We start from the raw sequence: 25,961 nt of genomic DNA, 5'->3' as shown, positions 1-25,961 counted from the left end.
CCCAATTCCCCAGTGTGCAAGGTAGTATAAAAAAATATACAAGACACAGTCCATGCTGCAAAGAGATCACAATATAAAAAGACAAAACAGAAGAAGGGTGAGAAAAAGGAAAACAACAGGTGAGCAAAGTGGCCACGATGAAGATGGGTACATAGTTGGTTATTTCCATCTGAGTAATGTGGCCTTTATTTTTAAATATGGGTTGAGGTAGAATGGCATAAAGGCAGGGGCGAAAGTTACTTAAAGGACTTACAGGTACGCTGAAGTCCTGAGTCCTGAGGTCGTGGCCTCAACCGGAAGAGGCATGGCCTCAACCAGAAGAGGCGGGGACTTTAAAGATTTAAAGGCCCCGGGGCTCCCAACTGCAGAGGCCTTTAAATCACCCCCCAAGCTCCCAGCTGCAGAGGCGGCTGGGAGCCCCAGGGCTCAGGGGCGATTTAAAGAGCCCGGGGCTTCAGCCACAGCTACCACAGAGGAGCTCTGGGCCCTTTAAATCGCTGCCCAAGCCTGGCTGCCAGAGCCCCAGGGTAGCAGCAGCGGGCCTCAGGAGGCGATTTAAAGGGCCGGGGGCTCCGGCCGCTGCAGGGAGCCCTGAGCCCTTTAAATCGCCAGCTTGGGCAAGCCGGTCCGGTCTGGCACATGTGACGGGGCAAGGCCAGATGGCTATAGAAAAGTAGTGGGAGATAGATATATTAGCTCCAGGCTAAACAAATCCCTGGTACCAGGTTAAGTGAAATGGCAGCTGCTCCAGGTCAATTAAGACACCTGGGGCCAATTAAGAACTTTCCAGAAAGCAGGGAGAAGGCTAGGTTAATTGGAACACCTGAACCCAATTAGGAGCTGGCTGAAACTAGTTAAAAGCCTCCCAGTCAGTCAGGTGGGTGTGCACGTCAGGAGCTGTGGAAGGAAGTTGTGCTGTTGGAGAGGCTGAGTAATACACACCATATCTGGCACAAGGAAGGAGGCCCTGAGGTAAGGGTGCGGTGGAGCTTGAGGAAGTGAGGGCTGCTGTGCGGGAAGTAGCCCAGGGAATTGTACATGTCATGTTTCTAAAAGGTCAGCTACCATATGTGATACTATTAGGGTCCCTGGGCTGGAGCCCGGAGTAGAGGATGGGCCCGGGCTCCCCCCCCCCACCTTTGCCCCCTGATTAATCACTGAGACTGGGAGACAACAGAGACTGTGCAAGGAAGGATAACTTCTCCTCACCTCCCTTGCTGACTTATGATGAAAATGTCTCAGTAGACTGTGACCCTTGTCTCTAGAGAAAGAAGGGTTACGTGGAGTGTCACAGTGAGCCTCTGAGGCTAGCGAAATCCGCCAGGAAACGTGGGACCCACGGAGACAAGGACAGAGCTTTGTCACACAGGACATACCAGCTCTTGCCAGTATGCCGTACTGGACCAGACCCGCTTACTTTCACCTCTGCGTAAAGGTGTGAATAAATAGGAGTGAAAATGGAACGAATGTGGTATGAAAATGGAAAGAAGAGGAAGAGGGAAACTGATGACGAGAAGAAGTGGAAGGCTGGAACATGGAGGGCAGGGAGAGTGAGGCTGGCAGCAGGGAAATGTGAGGGAGGAGTCTGGAACGAACTACCAACAAACAAACAGGGAAATAATGTCCAGCACTCTAATCCTATAAAGTAAGTCCGCCGATGTAACCCACCCACCTCCTGGGTGTGGTGCTCTGTCCCATCTAGGGGCACCAAGACCACTTAGAGAGAAATTAACAAGTCTGCTCTACAGCCTTAGCTAAGGGCCACATGGCATTTAGCTCATGCAACAGGGGCTTATGCATTTAGCTCCAGAGGTCCCAAGTTCTATCCTGCCCACCAATGACCGATGAAAGCTCATGCTCAAATAAATTGGTTAGTCTCTAAGGTGCCACAAGTACTCCTTTTATTTTTGCGAATACAGACTAACATGGCTGTTACTCTGAAAACTGACATCACTGGGGACCAGGGGCTGTGAAGTGATGGGAAGAGCAGGGGTTCTGGCTGTGCCTTTCCCTGCTCCTCTCCTCTTCAATGTTTCTGATGAAGTCCTGGCTGCCTTTGGGACTGGACTCTCATGCGGGAGGAGGAGCTGAAGGGAAAATACCCATGTCCTGCTGTTACCCCCTCCTGATGAGTGCTGAGGAAGTCCCAGCTATGTCTGGAGAGGGCAAGGGAAACAGGAGGAAGATATGGGTCGGGCTTAGCTCCACCATAACAGAAAGTGAATGCAGGGGAAATTTTTAATCAAAACTCCAGGACTGTAGATAGAACTGGCAACCATGGGAATGGACTGCAGAGGTTTGAGATAGAAATTAGGGTTCTTAATTAGATATACTACACTATTGGGAGGATTAAATATAATAATAATTATTATTATTAATTATTATTTTGGTATCACATAGGAGCCAGAGTCACAAACCAGGACCCCCATTGAGCCCCCAGTGCAAACACAGAAGAAAGAGATGGTCCCTGCCCCAAGGAAATTACAGTATAAATATAAAATAATGGACAGATGGATGGAGGAGTGCAAAGAAACAAACAATGAGACAATATTGGTCAATAAAAACAAACTATTAGTTAATATTTATATTACAGTAGCACCTAACAGCCAGAACCAGGTTGGACTCCTCTGTGTTACATGCTATATGAACATATAATAAATGAAAGTCTCTGGTCCCATTCAGATGTTCCCTGTCTTAGATTGTGAGCTGTGCAGGGCAGCTGTTTTAGTGGATAGCACTGACCTCACTGTGGAGTCTACCAGTATACAAATAATCAGTAATAATTCATTAGTATTTTAGGTACCTTACCAGCTGCTGCTATTGCTGTCAATGTTTTTGGCTGGCTGGTGAGACACTTGTGCCAGGAACTACTGTATTGTGATGGCAGGAAGAACTGCAAAATATTTTAACCTCTCAAATTCCTACTCTAATCTCTCTGAAAAAAGCAGACAGAAGAAGAATCCACAGATCCTCCAGCACCTTTGATTTAGCCTGAGGTAGCCACATCATTAATGGATTAAATGACAAAAGGAATTAAGAAATTGAATGCTGGAAGTAAATCAGATGTCCAACACTGACATTAAATGAACATATCATTTGCAGAAATGGCAACTGGATTTGATTCTTCACATTTTCTGAGTGTGACCCTGAGGTTAATAGATAGATAAATACACTGCGACAGCTAGCCACAGCTCTGAGTAGGGAGAGCCTGTATAAAGCTTCTCTGGACCAAGGGGGAATGGGAAAGTTTGTGCATCAGGGAGGCACATAGCCCTCCTCAACCTTCCAGGCGTGACAGGGCAATACAGAGGCTGCATATGGGACACATGTTTTTGGAGGGGGGTGAGGGGGTGAGAGAACCTGGATTTGTGCAGGAAATGGCCCACCTTGATTATCATACACATTGTGAAGAGAGTGGTCACTTTGGATGGGCTATTACCAGCATGAGAGTGAGTTTGTATGTGTGGGGGGCAGAGGGTGAGAAAACCTGGATTTGTGCTGGAAATGGCCCAACTTGATGATCACTTTAGATAAGCTATTACCAGCAGGAGAGTGAGTTTGTGTGTGTATGGGGGTGGGGGGGTGAGAAAACCTGGATTTGTGCTGGAAATGGCCCACCTTGATTATCATGCACATTGTAGGGAGAGTGGTCACTTTGGATATGCTATTACCAGCAGGAGAGTGAGTTTGTGTGTGTGGTTTTTGGAGGGGGGTGAGGGAGTGAGAGAACCTGGATTTGTGCAGGAAATGGCCCACCTTGATTATCACACACATTGTGAAGAGAGTGGTCACTTTGGATGGGCTATTACCAGCAGGAGAGTGAGTTTGTGGGGAGGGGGGGGAGGGTGAGAAAACCTGGATTTGTGCTGGAAATGGCCCAACTTGATGATCACTTTAGATAAGCTATTACCAGCAGGACAGTGGGGTGGGAGGAGGTATTGTTTCATGGTCTCTGTGTGTATATAATGTCTTCTGCAGTTTCCACGGTATGCATCCGATGAAGTGAGCTGTAGCTCACGAAAGCTCATGCTCAAATAAATTGGTTAGTCTCTAAGGTGCCACAAGTACTCCTTTTCTTTTTGCGAAGACAGACTAACACGGCTGTTACTCTGAAACATGTACACATAGGATCACTCCTGAACCCATCTACTGTAAATGTCTGTGTCTCTTGTGCAGGAGACACAAACAGAGGTGGCTCCACGCATTTTACACACTCATTTAGGGGGCACGGGACTTTCTGTCCCACACCACTGCATAAGGCATCTTCAAATAAATGCATGGGATTTTCTCTAAGGAAATATAAGAATCTGCTTATTTGACAATGTCTGGCTTCAGATCCCCATATCAGGGTTACATAGTATAAGATATTTCATTAATTGATTGACAATGCCAAGTCACATTGGCAATTTAGAAAGATTTGCAACTGAAATATCTGTAATAACTTCAGGGCCACCAAAACCTCCCTAAAAAGAGGGGAGAGATCAATCTAAAACGTAGCACTATCGAGCAAGTATTACCTACAGGCAATTTCTTCTTATTTGTCATCTTATATCACCCTATGATGCCAATAGTAAAAACAGTGATATTTTAATAAAGCACTATATAACCTTTTGGAACACTCAGAAGGTAAGATTTACTCTCACAGTTAACATACTTCCCCTCCTACCCTCTCCTTCTAAACCACCATAGCCCCACTAAATTAATTTTCCATTCCAGCATTCTTCATTACTTTCTAATCTTCTTTGTCATCTCAAGTCTGGTTTCTTATCAGCAAAACTAACTTATCTTTCTCCCTCTAGTGCTCTGAAAGCATATTATAAGAATGCCAATCTACATAACCTAGTGTCTGAAGTATGCTGGACAAAGTTTAATAAATTACAGGTGGAAGGGGATAGAAGTAAAATATTCTAATTAAGTGGTAGAATTCAATATGATCACTTCAAAGTGTTGCCCAGCAACTTGTTTGTGTTCAACATGTGGAATCCCGCACTATCCAGTGACAGCTTTGGATTTACATTGTTACTGGACACCATCCATTCCTTGCTAGGCAAGAGAAATATAATTAATAATTATTATTACTATCGTGGATGTCTGAAATATTATGTATTGGAAAGAATAAAAAAAACCCATTGTGCTAAATTGTTCCTCGTCCAGTGTTGGTATAAAAAAACATTTGAACAAATATATTTATTAATTATTTACCCAATTCCAGTTTCTGCTCATCCTCAGGACCCTGGCTTGTCAGTACAAATTTTGGACATCCATCATTTCTCCCCTTCTTCTACCTATCTCCGGTGTGGAATGTAGATGCAACTGCTCTTTGACAGCATGTAGTAACAGTACACAATAGCTCAAATGTGGAATTGAAAAAAGTATACTAAAACCAATTGAAATCATAGGGTAGATTTATTTATATGTTGGTAAACAATGTTCAGTAGTTGCCAAAAGTAAAAAATGGACAATGGAGCTAGCACAATGCCAGCAGGAGCAAGGAGAAAAACAGGAGTGGAGCATCTATATGTTGGGACTCTGAAACACATTTATATCAGCTCTTTCCCATCTCTATGTCCTCTGAATAGGACTTCTTGTCCCAGCCCTACCTCAACCTATTTTTGCAAAAAATAACTTTCTGAATCAATAGTGATCACACAGCCATTTGACTAGTTTTCAGAAAATCTCCCTAATAACTTCTAATAACTGGCTTTTCTGCATAACTCGATCTCCTTGCTAATTATAAAAACAGGTGCAGGTTTTACTTGCAACAATATAGCAACTTTCCTGTTCCCAGGCAGAAATTAGTGTGGATGTCATTTTAATTTATATGTTAAGAATTTATTACTAGATTAAAATGAAACACTGCAACACCTAGGTAATTAATAACAAACATTGTGCTAATAGCTTTTTATTAGGTTCTTTAATCTTAAAAGTTCAACTTTTTATCTTTTGAATTATTTGTACTGATTAGACGGTAAACATATAGCTAGTTATGTCATTTTTATTTGAACATTTATTATTTATTTGATGTAGAACAATATCAATGGATTGCTGTGGTGGTAATAAAAGAACTGCAAATCACCAGTTATTGTAAAATGGTGTGTGTGTGTGCACGTGCGTGTGCATATATATATTAAATAGAAACATCAGGGAAAGAGAAGGTGTTAAAATTAATATTAGGAAACTAGACTGAATTAATGCCTGGTGTGCCCTGGTATGGTAACTATATAGTATACATGACAGTATAGAGTGGTACAAATTAGTTGTTTAAATGCTGCCAAATACTGAACAATTAATGAATATATCAGGTTTAGGTGATTAACCCCTCTTCTCTATTCATTTCCTACATAGTGACTATTTTCCCCCCACAAACAAGTTGGATCTTTTAATGTACTTTCCCATCACTTATCACTCGTAGATCAATTACACAGTCCATTTCAACATTCCAAAACTATATGATCACTATAGTGTCTGAGTATGTATCATAGGACCTCAAAAACTCAGACGTGTGTAATATTTTCTGCAGCTACCAAAAGTCAAATAATCTTCCAGATTTTGGTTTTAAGTATCAAAAAATTAATAAAATATTAATTCAGCTTCAATTTTCAATGCATATTGAAACGCTGCCAATAATTACATTGCTTTGGGAGAGTACTCAGAACGGAAATTGCTATTGCAGATTTGTTTGAAAAATAAACCCAGAGCCAAAAGCTGCAAACTTCATTATACAAGAACATGAAAATCTTTTTTCCTCCCTACTCTCCAAGGATTTCCCATAATGCAGAACCTCAGCGTATTTTGGGACAATATTATTTTATCTATTGATAATCACTTTGTCTATTTTGTTCCATACCTTATTGGTGAAAGGGATAAGCACATGTCACATGGGATCTACAAAGTTCCACCACGTGGAAAGCAAAAGTTAACCCACCCACTCACTCATCAGTAGCTCTGTGTTTTACTTGCTAACTAATGTTGCAGGATGAATGGATACTTAGTCACATACTCCCTCTATCCTTTCTCATACATCTTGTTCATGTGGTCATTGTCCTAATGTGCTAAAATTAGAGGTATGGCTTGATTTTCAGAGGTAATGAGGAATGAAAACTTTTGATTTCAGTGGGAGTAGAGCTGGCCAGAATATTTTTTTCTTAAATGAAATTTTGGCCAAATATACTGATTTATTGCAAACAGAATGTTTTGTGAAGATGTTTCAATTTTAACATAGACATTGCCAAAAGGGGGGGCTTGGTTTCAGTCTCTGAACACAACACCATCTTGCTATATGACTTGGTGTTTAGGACTCTGGATTGGGATGTGTGAAATTAACATTCAAGGTTTGGACCTGGGTCTTCCACATACCTAACTGCCAGGCTCTAAAACACGCATACATTTTTAGTTTGAATTGGAATGAAACCAAATTTGGAAATCTCAAAAGGTGCCACAAATTGTCATCCTCTGGTCAGTTTTAGTTATGAGTGCTTAGCACCCTTGAAAATCGGGCCACTAGTTTAATCTTGGTAAGGAAAATTATGACAATGCCAGTATGACAGTTCATGGCAGCTGCATCTGTATTTCCTCTCAGTGGTCCAGCAAAGGCACCCACTCTTATGATTCCAGCTCCCCAGCCATTGCCTTCCTGGGCAGAGACCCACCCTCTCTCCCTTCTGACTGGGGTATTTCCAGGCTGCACAGTTCCCTGCTTTCACTGTGCTATTCCCAGCACAGCCAAGTTGCCCAAGAACACCTGCTTGCTTTCTCTTCGGAAATAGTTAACAGATGCCATTGCTACAGTTATAAAGTACCACACAGCATGTCCTATGCGAGCCTACTTTATTATTAAGGTAAAAATCATAACAGAGAAAACCTATTAAAACAATAAAAGAATTTACACACATGCTAAAAAGCTTACCAGAGTTCACCCTAACATGGATTCTGGCAGGAGCAGCCCTTCAACCCCTCACCCAAGGGGTTACAAGTTCCTCACAGCTTCAGGTCAGAACAAGCACTCAGTCTTATGCGACCTCAATAGGCCAGTCCTTCCAACTCCACCCTAAGGATAGGGGTCCTGTCTATTTTCTGGACCAGAAAGAAGGCACTGAGGCAGGTTAAAACTAGGCTATTTATCCAACAACCCTTTCTTTGTCTCTTGGTCCCTGGAAAATATTATTTGACCTAGTGTATGTGCACGTCTGTGGCTGATAACAGAGGAAGTACATTAGCATCCCCTTTCCTACCAGAGAAGCTCCATACAATGCCACAATAATGCATATACAGTTGAATTTTTAATACAATGTACCCCAAAGGTGTTAACCCTAATTCAACAAGGTTTAACTTAATCCCATGAGGTTTGTTCAGGATATTACAGGATATTGTCAGTCTGTCACAAACAGGATGAAGAGACATACTAGAAATCTACTGAAGGTAACAAAACCTTAGTACTATCAGTCTCGAACAATAACAATTCACAATAATTCAACAATAAAGTAAATCTCAGGGCTGTTAAGTGCCAAGTTAATTATCTGAAAATGACACTGGTTGGAGTATTTGCAAATCAGCATTCAGAGCCACTGTTATAGTTTGAATTAGATAAAACCTCTACAAACTAGAGAAGCAGTAATAAAAGGAGTGCAGTAAAAGGGAAAAACACAATTTATTTTGTTTCTTTTTTAAAATTAAATGTGCAGTAGACTCTTGTGTTAGCCAAATTCTGGTGCTGTTGAAGTCAGTGACATTTTTGTCATTTAAAGAAATTTAGTTTTGGTCTTATTCGACTGTCCTCTCAGGAAACAGTGGGCTGTATTGATAGGAAGCTGAGTTTTGATAGAAATCACCCAGAGCTGTTCAAAACAGAGGCGCCAACTTTCTAATTTCCCCGGGGTGCTCCCCCAATCCACCCCAAGCCCTCCCCCCACTCCGCCCCTTCCCCAAGGCCCCACCCTGCCTCTTCCCACCCCTGCTCCACCCCCACCCTGCCTCTTCCTGCCCTGTTCCACCCCCTCTCCCCCAGCACCTGCTGCATGCTGCTGATCAGCTGATCCATGGTGGGTGGGAGCGCTGGGAGGCATGGGAGGGAGGGGAGGAGCTGATTGGTGGGACCCTCAGGCAGGCGGGAGGTGATGGGGGAAGAGGGGGAACTGATCGGCAGGGCCGCAAATGGATGCTGAGAACCCACTATTTTTTTCCTATAGATGCTCCAACCCTGGAACGCCCATGGAGTCAGCATTTATGGTCCAAAATAAAAAGAGAAAATAAAGATCCTTGGCAATAAGTATCCTTCTGCAATGGACCAGCGTCTGGATTTGAGCCATTGCCTCTTTATTTACGGCTGAACTGTGTCCTCAAAAGTAGCTCTTTGTCTTCTATATAGTGTAGTGGGAGCTCCTAACCCCTTAGATTTTCACAGCTAGGGTAGAATTTGACTGTTTTCCCTCTCTCTCCTGATTCAACATCATTGATGGACTCCATAACCCGCTCCAATGAGAAGTGTTGAGGAGGAAACAGCTTAGATTTTAATTTGACTGTCCCTTGGTTTCTGTCTCTTACCAGGTTTCAGAGTAGCAGCTGTGTTAGTCTGTATCCGCAAAAAGAAAAGGAGGACTTGTGGCACTTCAGAGACTAACACATTTATTTGAGCATAAGCTTTCATGAGCTACAGCTCACTTCATCGAATGCATTACCAGTTCATTAGGTGGAAGAAGATAAGAGATAGACTGCCATTCTTGTCACAACTCTTTGGTAATTGGTAACTACAATATACCCTGATGTTCTAGTCCTGATTCTGACAGAGTTTTGGGTAAGTGATGTTGTCCCTCCGTGCTGAGTGTCTCCATCTGTAAAATGTAGATAGTAGTTCCTGGGTTAATAATGTCTGCCTAACATAGTTTAGTTAAAGTCTTTACCATGCTTTGAATATGGGAAGTGATATGTACTTGCCAACTATTCATCTAGTACATTTTTATTCTTTGTGATGCAGTCATTGGTGTGGCAGTGGACTACAGCTTGTTGGGAAACTTTTTTTCCTGCAGATTATTTTGATGGAAATGAAAACAATTTCATTTTTGTCATAATTTTTCTACCAAATCTGTGTGGTTTTTTTGATAAAAAACTGAAAACAAAACAAAACTTGCTTGCAACAGAAAGCTACTTTAAAAAAAAAAGTGTCTTTCAGTTTCCGAAAACTTTAAAAAAATAGTTTCTAGTGAACAGCTGAAAAATTCAGTTGAAAATGAACTTTTACCAGGGAAATTTGTGCAATAAAATAATCATTTTTCTCTTAGAAAAGAAAAAAAAAAACATGGAAACATTTTACCATTTCTATGCTGGACTAATTGGAGAACTATCTTTAAAGAAGGTATTAACGATAATTCTGGAAATGGCAGACTAGAAAATTTTACTTTACTAGCAGGAAAATGATTTGAAAGACTAATGAAACATACAGTTATAAAACACCCAGTTGGACATGATACAGTAGAAGCAAACAAGCATGGATCCTATAAAATGACATATCTCTCTAATCTAAAAAACCCTGTTTAAACATGTCAACAAAACAGTAAAAAAAAGGAAAAATGCTAAGATATAATTCATTTGGACTTTCAAACTGCCTTTGTCAAAGTTCATCAGTGAAGGAAATTAAATAATAAAGAGGTCAGACACAAAGTACTCTCATGCATCAGAAACTGGCTGAGACAGAAAACAAAGAGTAGGAATACATGGTCAATATCCAACAGTGCAAAAGGCTACCAAGGGGTGTCGCAATGATCCATATTAGAACTAGCATTGTTTAATATTAGGGCAAGTAGAAATTTTTCTGTCAAAACTATTTTTCTACAAAATTGCATTTTCAATTAAACACTTAAAGCAAAACCCTGAAATATTTAAATTCTCATATGTCACGAGGGTACCTCACAGGAGTGGCAGTTGAGTTGTCTTATGTTCCCAGTCTTCTTTTTAGGGTGGGCTCCTGATCTGGACTACCTCTCCCTTGATGCTCTACTTCCCCTCACCAAGAGGGCAGACTGTAATGCATTGTGGAGATGAAATCCCATGCAGAGGAGAATGGGAGCATGAGGCACCTGAATGACAACTCACATGAGGTACTGTGGCGGCCCTTCCGAATTGAAATTTGTCAGATTTCAATTTTTGTTGAAAAGTCTAAATATTCCTCACAAAAAATTATGTAATATATTTATTAATTATTAGCAAACAGGGCAAACAGCCAGAATGCAAAATTTGGATTTGGATACAAATTTGTTAGTCAAAACTGAGTTACTCCAAAGAATATTAACACACTAGATGAATAGGCTACATGATGGCAGATGCAGTTTAATATGCCATTGCAAGGTAAGGCACATTGGGAAGTGTAATCAGAAATACCCATTCAGATTTCTGTGTTCTAAATTGTAAACACTCAGGAAAAATACCCGGGCATTATTATAGACAGTCCAAGGAAATAATCTGTTTAGTATACAGTGATAGTCAGAAAAGCAAACAACATGTTAGGCTCTTTAAATAACAAGATGGGAAATATAATTAATACTTTTGGTGTTATACAAGTCAGTGGTATTGCTTCACCACGAACATGGGTTCCAGTGAATGGGAGCTCTGTCATTAACTTCAATGGTAGCAGGATTTCACCCATGTTCAGTTATGGTAACCCTAATGCCCTTTATCAGTGTTTCTATCTATATCTCTATATTAGAAATCGGTAAGTTGTTAGGCATGAAAAGACTTCTCTACGAAGAAAGATTGAAAAGATTGGTACTGTTTAGTTTAGCAAAAGTAGACATGATAGAGGTATAGGGCCTGATCCAAAACCCACTGAAGTCAATGGAAAGATGCCCATTGACTTCAATGGACTTTGGATCAGGTCCATACAGAATAATGCAGTGTTTCCCAAAGTTTTGAAAGCTGAATATCCCTTCAGAAAAATGAAGCCAATCATGCCAACATGATTGACTCCTGTCATGTCATATTTAAGATCTATATAGCTTCTTCACCATCCCCCTCCCCAGCTAGTCCTTTACCTTTCTCTCCCATTTGGGAAATAATGTTATAGATTTTCATAATATGATACTTCTTCTTTCTTACATGCTTTGAGAAATTAAACAGTTCACTATGCTGACTTTTAAGGGATCATAATTCACATCTGATTTATCACCAATTGAAATGAAAAGGGGATGCTCACACCTCACCTGTTTCAGGCTCTCTGCAAACTCAATCAGATGTCTCTGCATTGGTTACTCTGACTTCAGGTTTTGAAGATTTTCTTCACATCCATAGCAGCCAGAATCTTATTCTTTTTTAGTTTGAAACCTAAGACTCTGGAGAAGAATTCAAACATTTGTCCATGCCCTCCAGGTAACCCTCTACTCTTCAGGTGGGTGTGCCCCATATTTTGAGAAACACTGGAGTAATTTCAATGGCATATCAAAGGTAGATCAGATATCCTTACTTACTTTTTCTTATGATGCAAGAACAAGGGAACGTTCAATGAAATTGAAAGACCATACATTTAAAAGTGATCAAAAATAAATGATATTTACATAATTAACCCATAGAACTGAAGATATCGTTGAAGCCAGCCCCCTCACTCCCTCAATCACAGTTATATTAGCTAGGATGCAAACTATGCACAAGGAATATGTACTCTTATGTGACATAATGCAACCACTAACTAAATCAAAGGGGCAGGAAGAAATTTCCTGTCCAGGCAGATTATTCCTAGTCCAGGGTTTCTTGTAGCTTCTTTTGTAGCTTCGTATAGGACTAGATAGACCATGTGTCTGATCTTACATTCCAGTCCCTGTTTTCACATATATCCCAAGTACATACATACTGAAAAGGTAATAGTTATATTGAGAATGGGATCACAAAATAGTGATCTTGTTTCTTTACTTCAATACCTTCCTCCACTTGGTAGCTCAATTATCAGCATTTCCATTCCTGGATCTCCCATGGACACATTCAGACTAGATTGAAAATGGAGTCTTCAGCCAAACTGCAATACATTTGCAAGCTTTGAGAGGGTTGTTCATGAGGGTTCACCGGGAGGTACAAGTAATTTGCTGCAGTTTGATTAAAATTAAGTGGAGGCACATGCATTTTAGGGATGGCCTTCAGAGAAATAAACAGAAATGGAGAGGGGTATTATTCTACGGAGTTAAAGGACTTCTACCTTTTTATTACACCTATGCCCTAGAACAGTGATATTCAGACCTCCCTGGTTCAGGAGCCAAATTAGTGATCAAAACTACACAAAAGAACCACAGTTGTGAGAATTCACTGTTTCACATACTACAATACTATATATTTCATATATAGATATATTAGTCTCACAGCAAGTAAGTTAATCACTTAGTGCAAGTTGATAACTTAATTGGTTAATCACATAGTAAAAGCATCCTGATTGGTTAATAATTAAATCACACAGTGTTTTAATATCATGTGCTGCAAAGAGACACATTAAAGAGCCCCCTGAAGGCTCACAAGCCTCAGTCTGAGTATCACTGCCCGAGGGACTATTCTCAGAGAAAGAAAAATAAAGTCTGGCCAACAGAACAGTATTACTTCAAAAGGCTGGTATTCTTAAGCAATTTTTCAAATGTGGAGAATAATGGGAATAGTTTAAAGGGCTTTAAAAGTACTTAAAGCTCTGCTTTGCTGTGACCAGGGAAGCTACAGTTATGGTTAGAACTGGAAAACCTAAAACTCAAGCTTGGTTTTAGTCATTGTTGTTCATATTTTAGTAGCCTCCAAAGATCCTTACCCAGATTAGGCCACCATTGTATAAGGAACGTGTAAACCTACATCAGGAGATATGATCCTTGTCCCAAAGTTTATAATTCAACTCCACAATTTGTTGAATGAGCACTTTTCACATTTAGTTCTGCCATCCAGGTGACCTGCAAAGGAAAAAAAAATAGTTATATGCCCCTTTTTTCCTTCTTACTGATTTAGAAAGAAGGCCTGAAAAGGTTGTGTGGGGTATTTTTGTTTGTTTGTTTTGATTTGGGGGTTTTTTTGGAATGGTGGTGGAGGCGTTGGGTTTTTTTGTTGTTTTTGTTGTTCTTGTTGTTATTTCTTCCGAGTGTTTTTCCTGCTTGGTTTTACATCAGGAATTAATTTGTTGATTTGCCTTCTTTTTCTTCAAAGATTCTACCTCACAGATTCTGAAGGACTGAGACCTAGTTAGTTGAGGGGGGAGTGCTTAAGATAGGTTGGTAAAGATTCTGCACCCCTTTCTTCTATTACAAACAGAGAGAATTCCTGACCTACATTAAGGCTCCACGGTAGACCTCCAGTAAAACAGGGAACACAAGACATGATTTTTCTAAGGTAAAAAATCTTGCATGTCTTTTTTTGTATATCACTTATGGTATTAAAATCTAATAGCTCATTTGTTATCCAGGCTATGGGTCCATGCAAGGGAGTTAGGGGAGTAATGATTACACACCTTCATACAGCCAGTCACAGCACAGGAAGGACAGAAATCTCCACCAGGCTGCTACTCCCTCTCACACCCATGTGGGTGGGCAGGGTAGCAGAGTGACTAGATCTTTGATGCTCTCTTCACCCAAGTGATATGCTAGTCAGGGTAGCTGACCTTGCGTACCAGGGGAAATAATCTGCAGCAGAGATAGGGAGACATATCACATCCCCCTGCATGTCTGTTCCTGAGACAGCAGGACAATCTTGGCCTTTAAAAAAGAAGGCCTTTAAAAAAGAAGCTATTTTCCTCCTCAGGTCATCTATAAAGTAAACATATTGCCAGAAGGAGGAGGAGGATGGTTTTGTTCTCAGGAAGGGTTCACAATTTGACATTCCTGTTGTTCAAAAATCTAGCTTGTCCATCACTTCTAACTAAAGGTTTCTTGTGCCATTTTCAGTATACTTTGTCTCAAGCTATTTCATAGTGCTGTCATTAGTATTAACATTCATACAACATTAAGGCCTGCCTCTGGAATAGCTGACTGTTACACATGCTTGAGTAGCGAAATACTTATCATTTGCAACTTTCACTTTTTGTGGACTTTTTCACATAATGGTAAGTTTTTGGGGACTTGCAGTGCACTCAAGTTACTTTACTTGCTTCTAGGACAACAACAAAGACTGTTCAAAGTGTTGCATTTTCCTTAGTAGCTGACAGTCAACTGTGATCCCTATACTTCCTGTTTCCCCTCCCCCACCTTGTATAAAATATTGGCCCATGGAAGTACTGAAGGATCTACAGTCATTATCTAACTATCCCTCATCCACTGTATAATTTATATGGTTCTTTTAGAATTTTTCTCAGCTGACAAAGATTCTGCATTCATCCCACCCTTGTATGCTGTTAGTTGTCTCTATAGCAGGGATCGGCAACCTTTGGCACACGGCCCACCAGGGAAATCCGCTGGTGGGATAGGACTGTTTCTTTACCTGCAGTGTCTGCAGGTTCAGCCGATCACAGCTCCCATTAGCCGCGGTTCACCGTTCCAGGCCAATGCGGGCTGCAGGAAGTGGCGCAGGCCAAGGGACGTGCTGGCCACCACTTCCCACAGCCCCCATTGGCCTGGAGCGGTGAACCACAGCCAGTGGGAGCTGTGACTGGCCGAACCTGCGGATGCTGCAGGTAGACAAACCGTCCCGGCCCGCCAGTGGATTTCCCTGATGGGCAGCGTGCCAAAGGTTGCAGAACCCTGCTCTATAGGAATAGAATTCATGATACAAGCTTATGGGAGCATCTCACACACACATTGTACAGCTGAAAAGGGTTGCAAGACCACATACTGACTTCTTGATTCTTTGAAAAAGAACGGGACATCTTGCAGTAATTCCAAATACCATGTTTCTGTTGAATGTACCTGATTATTACTGTAAATGAAAATATTTAAACTAGATATAACTGCAAAACTGTAATGTCACTTTTACAATATTCTTGATTTCAGGAATATAAACTCAATGGGCAGGTTTTTTCCTTGGTTTTCAGCTTTAAACTATGCATGTATAATACCAGGAGGCTTTTACTGTGTTTGATACACATATTGTTGGTGCTTAACAATGCACAATGATGATAATATCATTTACATTGATGACAACAATATCAAATGTTGCGTTTGGGCTGTCCCATGCAGACTACTGAAAATATCCGTCCCAATACACATGAAACTAAGTGTCAATATTTGCCTCTGAAAAAACCTTTTCAGTTTATAGATGAACAGCTTTTCTGCTTGTGGTTTAACTAGCTGCAGCCACTGAACTGCTGTAAGGCACCTTGTGGTGTGGTGAGTATGACAGGCAGTGCATAAAATATGTTGTTCTCTCTAGTTATAAACCTATATAGGTACAGTGCACCTATCCAGTTCTGGGTCATAGGGTTTTAATTCCACTTTTCCTACCCCATTATTTTGTCTTTACTGTAGAGAACAAATTTTATCTGGGCTGAGTCCCTTGGGTTTATAACGAAAACACTAACAGGCTCTTTACACTTACGGCCACTACCATAAATATAACTGACCAGACAGTGACACCTTTATTCCTCTCTCTTTTGAGATTCTGATGGACACATTCTAGATAAGTGGATAAAATTCTGCTGGCTCACAAGTTAAGTAGCTCTTTAGTCACTTCTGGAAGTGTGAGACATTTGTTCAACAAAAAGGTTAGCTTGGAGACTGTGTAAGTAAATACCTCTAGGACACTAACACAGGGTCAATACTTTCACACACTGAATGATTCCATAGAGTGTTTTATTCTGTTTCTTAATGCCTAAAGCCTCTTTGTATTTCTGTTTACTTCAATTATCTGTATGCTTGAGCTCCATCAGAGGCTTTCACCTTCTCACCAGCTTTTTTAAAGATTTTTTTCCACCTTTGAATTCATTTGAAAGAAAGAAAACAAAAAGCACAGTACAACATTTAGGGAATTTTATCTCCTACTTAATCATTTAGGCACTGACTAACATAAGAGCTGGGCTGTCTGACAGACATCATTTTGGCCTAATCTTGCTGGCCTAGACAAGAGTCTGATTTAGCCCACATGTTTGAACTAGTGTTACTGTAATTCCTACAGTAGCTGCCATACAGTTTGTTTCACTAGCAGGGAGCAAATTTGTGGTGATATAGTTAGAAATGACAAATATCTATAGGTAGTTCAAAGTACCCTCATTAGTCCAAGCGACCTCACCTTGCTAAAATCAGGGCTACAATGTGTCCAGAGTGAAAAAGTTTTGTAATAAAACACTACTACTTTGCACTTATATAGCTCCTTTTATCTGAAGCTTCCAAATTATTTTACAAACATTAATGTCTAACGTCACTCCTGTTGCGATATAGTCTGTATTCTCTTTTTAACTGATTTATCATAACAAGATGAAATATAACATAGTCTACAAATGATATGCTGTGAAATATACATAACTCCCAGGGCGTGAGGAATTCTTGAATGCAATAATGAGTCTCCTGACCTGGTTTGCGTCACAGAAACCTGAAGGCCCTGTGTCAGCTCATCTTATCCTCCAAGACACTTCATTCACTACTGATCCAGATCCTAAAAGGACAGGTTTGGATTTGGAGTAGCCGATTTCATTTCTTTCTGGGCTTCTGTGAGAGAGGGCTGGGAACAGTAGCTGAGCCAGCACTCTGGTCACTTAAACACAATTAATTCCCACCATGGTGAACCTGATGGAGTCTAATTAATGGCTTAGAATGGGCTGGGGGAGGACTAAAGAGCAAATTGGCCCATTAACACAGGAGATATGAGAATACACAGGAAGGAAGTGCACGGGAGAAGGAGACAAGCTAGCAGAGCCAGAACCAGGAAAAATCTCCATGTAGAGAGATCTGTTCCCTTCCATCTCCTCTCCTGGACAGAAAACTAAGGAGAAACTGTAAAGAATTATGATGTATGGATCAGAGAGGGGGTTGAAAAGGACATTGTAAACAAACCTCATGAGGTAATACACCAGAAGAAGTTCTCCAAGCCATTTGTGAGGCTATAAAGTAGGTAGGAGTGAGTCCACCCTGTCACAGCTCCAATAGAATAAACCCTCCCTTGAATCTAAATGTTTGAGTGTATCCCCTTAATCTGTGACACTAGAGACAAGATTAGCTTCCACTTCCTGTTGAATCTATAAACACAAGGAAGCTGGTAGAAACATCATCTAATATGATGATGAAGTTCACAAGACATATCTTCTTTGGAGACTTAAATATCTATGTTGATAATGCCTCTGTTATGACAGCCTAACCAAATCCTCCAAGCAATAGAGACTATCAGACCCCAGGGGGGATGTAAACATAAGAAATACAACAGCAATCCTATTTTGGTCAGACCTCATCCACCTCCACACAGAAATAAAAACTGTCTGATACAAGGAAGGAAGAAATCAGCAACATGGTCTGTCCTACAATACTCTTGGCCCCTGCCATGTTTCAAGATGTGCTTATAGAAAACTGTACCCAACTAAAGTATGAAAAAGGAGAGGAGTTAATGTAGATGTTACAGCCCCTCCCTGACTAGCACCAAAGTGCCCTCTTCCACTCTATGGCACACGCAGATGTCCTCTGTCCCATGTTTCTCAGATGATCTGCCACAGAAAAAGTGAGAAGGAAGAAAGTTTGAGTGCTAGAAAACACTCTGATACAGTCAGATTTGGGCACAAAGAATTTCTCTCAGGTTATGCCACTGCTGTGACGGAGCCAAAGAACCTACTTCTTGTCTACTACCAATACTGCAGCAGTGATCAGAAATGCCCTATAATGGCTCACGTGCTTCCTCTTGTACCAAACCAATGGTATATTATGGCCAACTGTTGTTCCACCACCAAATCCCTCCCTTGCAGAGTCCCACAGGATCAATCCTCTTCCCAATATTATTCAACATCTACGTGAACTGTTAGGAGAGCAGGTGAGTCAAAGTGGATTGAAGTGTTAGCAGTATGCAGATGATACCCCAGCTCCTTTACATTCAATATAAATAGGACCAGCTCCCAGCTCTCTCAATGTTCAGCCAAAGTCAGTGCCTGGATGAAGGGCAGCTGGCTGCAGCCACACACAAGTGAGACAGAGGTAATATGGTAGGAAAACAGAAGCACTTTGAAGAACTTTCTTCTCTGTACCATCCCCCACTATTGAAAGCATTTGCCAGCAGATTGATAAATTGGTCACAGCCTGGGTCTTCTGGACTCCTCAGGGCTGTTGTATTCCTTAATTGCCAAGTAAACAGACATCCTAATCACATTTATTTATATTATATTTAGAGATGTGAAGGAACTAAGTTTTTTGTTTGGAGGTTTGTTTTGTGACTTTGAAATATATTTCATTCTAGAACAGAAATAAATGAAAAAAATGGAAGTTTCTGGCTAGCTGAATTTCCAAAGGAAAAAAATATTGCATTTAAGGTCAATTGAAATGCATTTAAGGTCAATTGCCACATTTTTTTTATGAAATTGAAATGTTACTGTCTGCTTTTGACCTTGCAGATTTTATATTATAATATGAAATTAAAAAATTGAAACAACGTAATTTAAAAAAAAACAAAACCAAAAGCTTTATGTTCCAGAAGATTGAAATGAAATGTTTTGACATTATTCAAATGTCCCGCCCCCCCCACCACCTCGATTTTTGTTTGGAAATGAATGATCATGAAAAGCAGCATGTTTACTGAGTAACATGTCACTTTCAATGAATCAGCATTTTAAGACCAAAACAAAACATTCTGGCAGAAAATTCCTAACCAGCTCTCTTTATATTATTATAGTGATTGTCATATTTATTGTTAGTATTTATTGCCTTCATACTTTAACACACACTTTGAGTGAGAAGAGGTTTGAGCGATGTGTTTTGAGCAAATTCCAGTAGGTGGAGCTCGAGAGCAGCTACAAATATCGAGTGCTCTCAAACAAAGTAGCCTGGTTTTCATCATCTCCGAGTTTGTGTGGTAAGTGACACCACTTGATAGAGAAAGCTGACTGATTCACTGCTACAACCACTGCCACCCTTAGTCTGCAATACTAGTAGACTCCCTGGTGCCTCGGTCCTGATGGTTCCATTGGCTAATCACACAATGGCAGCTGGCCTACAGGATGTTCCAGGACTGAGTGAGCTATTCTGATTCACTGGTTTGAGCCGAAGTGTTTAAAATCAGTAGCAGTGCTGAAATAACAAGTGAGACACAGCAGTAAAGAGGCTTTCTGAACACTCCTAACCTCATGGGAGTATATTTAGCATTTTGTTTGTTTTTGCCAGCAGACTGACAAACCAGTCAGGGTCATTCAGTTCATACTGCTTTCCTGGAGGCTGCAATGCTGTGAAATGTTGGTCCCCCGCAGGGAGATCTTATCTGGGAATAGTTCTCTGAGAAAACTTATGACTTTGTTATTGTATTATACAGTAAAAGAGGAAGATGAATCTGTGATGGCTGTCACCTTAGTGCTCTTAGTTATTTACAGTGGATGGAGACAGCAGAAATAATTATCTCATTTCCTCACAGCCAATGAGTAGTGACAAGCTATATATTGTGTAATGACAGACATGTTGGCAGTAGTGACGATCTATGTACTGCGTAAAAACACCAGTGTTGACTGAATGTAAGGAAATCAGTAGAAAAATAATGCCCCGTAGGAAATACAATAAAACGGAAGAGGTGCAGATCACGATTAGTAAAGAACATGTCAAAGATCTTCTGACCAATTGGAATGATTTCAGATCAGCAGGTCCTGATGCTATTTACCTGAGGTTACTAAAGGAATTAGCTAAAGAAATTTTGGAGCCGCTGATGATAATATTTACAAACTCATGGATGAGAGGAGAGGTCCCAGAAAACTGGGAAAGGGTTAAAGTAGTGCCCAAAAGGGCAAAAAGGAGGAGCCAAGGAATTATAGACCGGTCAGCCTGACTAGCACTGTATAAAATTTTCAATTTGTGAATACCTGGAGGATACAGGGGTGATCACTAGCAACCAGCATGGATTTATCAAGAAGAAATCATGACAAAACAGCTTGATTTCCTTCTTTGGCAGGGTAACTGGTTTGGTGGGTAAGGGGAATGCATATAATAATATACCTGGACTTTAGCAAGGCTTTTGACACAGTCCCACATGACACTCTGATAAATAAGCTGGAGAAATGCGGGCTTGGTGGAACTACTATTAAGTGGATACATAACTGGCTAAACAACCACAGACAAACAGTACCTATTAATGGAATGATGTCAGATGGGAGGGAGGTCTCAAGTGGGGTTCCACAGGGATCTATTCTGGGTCCGGTGTTGTTTAACATCTTTATGAATGATCTGGGTGTAAGCATAGAGAGCACACTGATCAAATTTGCAGATGACACAAAGTTAGGGGGAATTGCCAACACTTTGGAGGATAGAGCTAAGAGTCAGAGAGATCTTGATAAATTGGAGAACTGGGCTATAGGCAACTAAATACAATTCAAGACAAATAAATGTAAAGTGCTACACTTAGAGAAGAAAAACCAAATGCAAAAATACAGAATGGGAGGTAACTGGCTTGGCTGCAACACTGCTGAGAAGGATCTGGGAGTTGTGGTGGATCGCAACCTCAACATGAGTCAGCAATGTGATGCTGTGGAAAAAAAAGCAAATTCAATTTTAGGTTGCATTAACAGAGGCAAAGCATGCAAGTCATGGCAGGTGATAGTACCACTCTACTTAGCACTGGTTAGGCCTTAGCTGGAGTATTGTGTCCCATTTTGGTCACCAATGTGTAGAAAGGATGTAGAGAAACTGGAAGGGATCCAGAGGCAAGCAACAAAGATGATCAAAGGGATGGAATGCAAGCCATAAGAGAAAACTGGGTATGTTTAGTTTGGAAAAGGGGAGATTAAGGGGACATGACAGTGGTCTTCAAATACTTGAAAGGCTGCCATAAAAAAGATGAAGACAAGTTGTTCTCTCCTGCCACAGAGGGTAGGACAATAGGCATTTGGTTCAAGCTACAGCATAGCAGATTTAGATTAAATCTCAGGAAAAGCTTCCTAACTGCAAGAACAGTAGCACAATGGAGCAGACTGCTGAGGGAGGTTATGGAATCTCCTTCACTGGAGATTTTCAAAAGGAGGCTGGCTAGCACTGTCTATCTTGGATGGTTTAGACACAAGCAATCCTGCATCTTAGCAGGGGGTTAGACTCGATGACCCTTACTGTAGAACTGAATAGTCTTAATTAGGTTTTTTTTCTTTGCTTTCTCTCTCTCAAGTGGTCAGGTAAGGGTTAACAAATGTTTTACTTCTAACCCTGTAATTCTATGATTCTATAGAAGTGCCAGGAGTGACAGCATTGCAAATTTACTGGACCACTGACTGGTACAGGGAGTGGATTACACGGCTCAAGAGTGAGTACCGGAAAACCAAGGACCAGAACCACACCTTGGGCAACATGTTGACATCATGCCAGTTTTATAAGGAGTTTGACCACATGCTAGGATGGTGCCCTGCTGGCCCCAGAATCCAGTATGGGGACTGATGGGAGCCAGAAGCAGCACATTCTAGGTCCATATTTGAGGAGCTGGTTGATACCCCTGAGGAACGGCCCTCTGCGGCACCTGCAGCAGACACAGAAGGGATGGTAACCATCCCAGAAAGTGATACGTTTCTGGCTCCATTCTAATGTTTATTAATATAGTAATGGGAAGGATTTCCACTCTATGAACCAATACAAGAGTTATGAAACTCCCCGACTAGCAACATGTATCTGCTAATGGCAGACTGTATGCCATCGCCTTAGTGTCTCCCCTCCACCTCCCCACGACCACATGAAGTTCAACGTGGCGACCAGGAAATGCAAATAGTAAAGAACACCTTTAAAGTGTATTTTTACTAGAGAGAGAGAGATTTTAGCAAGGACCATTCCTGTTTCTTAAAAAATAATAACCTTACATTGCCATACCTGTAAGTATGCTGCTCTGTAACCATTCGGCAGTCTGTTAAGAGGTCTGGAAACAGTGAACTGTGTGGGGGTGGGAGAGTGGAAATACGTTCCATTTACAAATCTAATCCATTTCAGTTAGAGGTGATCCATGCAGTCCAGAGGTGACAAAATCATTTTCACAAGGACAACAGGGGGTTGAAATGTTGTCCAGAAATGTGCTGGAAGGAGGGAAAGGAAGGCTGTGGAGTTCTGAGTGTCTGCACGCAGCCGTAGCAAGGTAAGCCAAGTTGAAGCTAATGCAGCATCCTGCTGATTCCTTTGTGGCCTAAATGAGACAATAATCCTCTGTATCTTGTTGTTCCAGGACCCTTGACCTCTACTGATTGCCGTACCTCCATAGCTCAGCCACACTGCAGCAGAAGCCTGGGCCAATGTTCCAAGAGGAAGGATTTCCGTGATGAACTTACGGTTAAAGTGCTGGAGTGGGCCAACCAGCAGGTCCACTACCAAAGACGGAGGGACTTGTGGGTAGAGGAAAGACATGCCAGGAGGAAAGGCTCAGGCTGGCCGCACAGCTTGAGGACAGGGTTTCAGGAATGGTAGCTAAGGTAGAAGGACAGAGCTCAGCAAAAAGAATTATCTGAGTGGCTCATCTTACTAATGACTGCAAGAAGTGGCTCATGTAGCATAACCCACATCACAGCCTGAGTCCCCTGCATGCCACCCTGTGCTGAAGTCCAGAAGCAGTTTGGAAGACTCTGGCTGGGTAGCACACGCAATGAGTTTCCATGCGCAGCTGGGCAGCACAACCTTGCCTCATGCAGCCCTCCATATTTACCCCCTCCCCTGTGGGTGCCTCTACCCCCCTCCCACAGGGCCAAGTAAGCGGCAAGGGGTGGGGAAAAGAAGGGAAAGGAGAACAGGTGGCCAGGGGACATGCTACAGTACAGGGTTTCTGTCTTGTACATGGTTTCATGTACTTCGTTTTTATTATTTTTTCTGTAATGTTCTGTTGTTACTGGTGTTTCGGTGTGGTAATGGCAGCAGGCCGGCCTAGCAATGGTGAATGGTCTTTTCTAAGACATGTTTATCACTAAAGCTTTTTATTTCATCAATAATGTTTATTGCTATCACTGCTTCACATCATATAACGTGCATTCAACATAACAAAAGGCAAATACATGATCAGGGACACTTAGGAATCAATATGCAAAGACTATCCCTCAATACAGTTATCTATAGCAATTAATACTTCAATCAATTCCTTACAATCCATACTGTGAATAACCCCACCCCTAATTTCATCAGTGCTCATGTCATTCATAAGTACACTGCCTGGCACAAGACTCCCCTCCCCCCACCCCTTCACTGAGCTCTCCCCACTCCCGCACATTCATAATGGTACTTATAGCAGGAGCAGAGAGAATTCTCTTGTGCCTCCTCCCCTGCAACACCTTGAGTGTAGCCGACCTTGGTGTTTTCCAAGCTGAGTGTCAACTCTTTGAGTGCATGTGACTTGCTCTGCCACGCTGACTGGTGACTTGAGTACTGAGTATTTGGTGTTTACCTGCCCTGCCTCACTGATTGGAGGACTGAGTGTTCACTGCATGGTTTTACTGTAGAACTGAATAGTCTTAATTAGGTTTTTTTTCTTTGCTTTCTCTCTCTCAAGTGGTCAGGTAAGGGTTAACAAATGTTTTAGCAGTTGCTGTAGCTGATGGTTGCTAGTTTGAATGTATCATTAAAGCTGACAGGAAATCTCTCACTGCACTATAAATAGTGAAGGGGGAGCTGAGTGTGGCCGAGGGAAGAAGGATCCACCTGAGGAAGGCAGATTCGGATGGTGAATCCATCTCAGTCCATCGAGCTCCCCAGATTTGCTTTGGCTGTTACAGATAGCTAGCTTATAGTCAGGGAACGAATACGACTGTATGATTTCCATTTGCTGTTAAATAAAGGTTTGAAAGAAGACCTAGACACTGTGTAGTCAGCTCACACCACCACCAAAGTGTAAGTTCCTGGGAGAATCCTGGATGAGTTGGTAACAGCACTATTCCCCCTTCCCCGTTGGGCCACACAAGACCATAATGTGGGAGCACAAAGCATCCCTGACTTCTGTTGCCTGGGTGCATCCAGCTCCAGCTGCCCCTTTTGGCTGAGTGTAACGGTTTAGCAGCTCCTCACTGTCTAGGTCCAGTCAGGGGGAAATGGCTCACCTTTGTTGTGAAGAGCACCACCACAGTAATGCATTGATGACACTGGAATCCAAATGGCTGTGGAGACAGGCTTTCAATCTGCCAAATGCACATTCAATAACTCTTCTGCATCTACTCAGAGTGTAATTAAACCATCTTTTGCCAGGGCTTCTTAAATTAGGGTGCAATTTCATAAGCCAAGGAAAAAGGGAGTACATTGGTTTTCCCAGAATAACAGTGGGGACAGTAACTTCATTTATGACAATGTCATTTGGTGGGAATAGTGTCCCAGCCTGTCCATGAGTGTAGACTCCTGATCAGGAAAAAAACACATCATCACAAACTTTCCCAGCACAACCATGTTGGTGTTCATAAATCACCCTCTGTGGTCCCCAAGGGCCTGCATAACAATGAAGTAATATCATTTGCAGTTTATGTACTCACGCACTCCTTGAGAAGGGCACACTATGGACATATAAGTCCCATCAATGGCCCCAGCACAGTTTGGAAACCCTATTCTCTCAAAGTCAACAATTACTTCTGGAGTATTTTTCATTGCCTAGGGGTATGGAACAGATTCCATATGAGGAGAGATTAATAAAACTGGGACATTTCAACTTGGAAAAGAGACGGCTGGGGGAGATATGATAGAGGTCTATAAAATAAGGCAGTGTTATTTACTCCTTCTCATAACACAAGAACTAGGGGGTCACCAAACGGAAATAATAGGCAGCAGGTTTAAAACAAACAAAAGGAAGCATTAATTCACACAACACACAGTCAATCTGTAGAAGTCTTTGCCAGAGAATGTTGTGAAGGCCAAGACTATAACAGGGTTCAAAAAAGAACTACATAAGTTCATGGAGGATAGATCCATCAACGGCTATTATCCAGGATTGCT

General features: G+C 41.5%; 1 long non-coding RNA gene across 1 annotated transcript; it reads left to right on the top strand.

Moving 5' to 3' along the window:
• On the top strand, positions 1-24,785 carry LOC125630837 (uncharacterized). The gene is made up of 6 exons (XR_007354800.2): positions 1-119; positions 9,544-9,790; positions 14,254-14,331; positions 22,255-22,329; positions 23,001-23,142; positions 23,230-24,785. It is a non-coding gene; the product is annotated as an uncharacterized LOC125630837 (long non-coding RNA).
• Positions 24,786-25,961: the final 1,176 nt, after the last annotated feature.

This window comes from Caretta caretta, chromosome 2 (assembly GCF_965140235.1).
Source record: "Caretta caretta isolate rCarCar2 chromosome 2, rCarCar1.hap1, whole genome shotgun sequence".
NCBI lineage: Eukaryota > Metazoa > Chordata > Testudines > Cheloniidae > Caretta > Caretta caretta.
The sequence above is the reverse complement of the archived record's forward strand: the minus strand, read 5'-3'. Positions and strand labels throughout refer to the sequence as shown.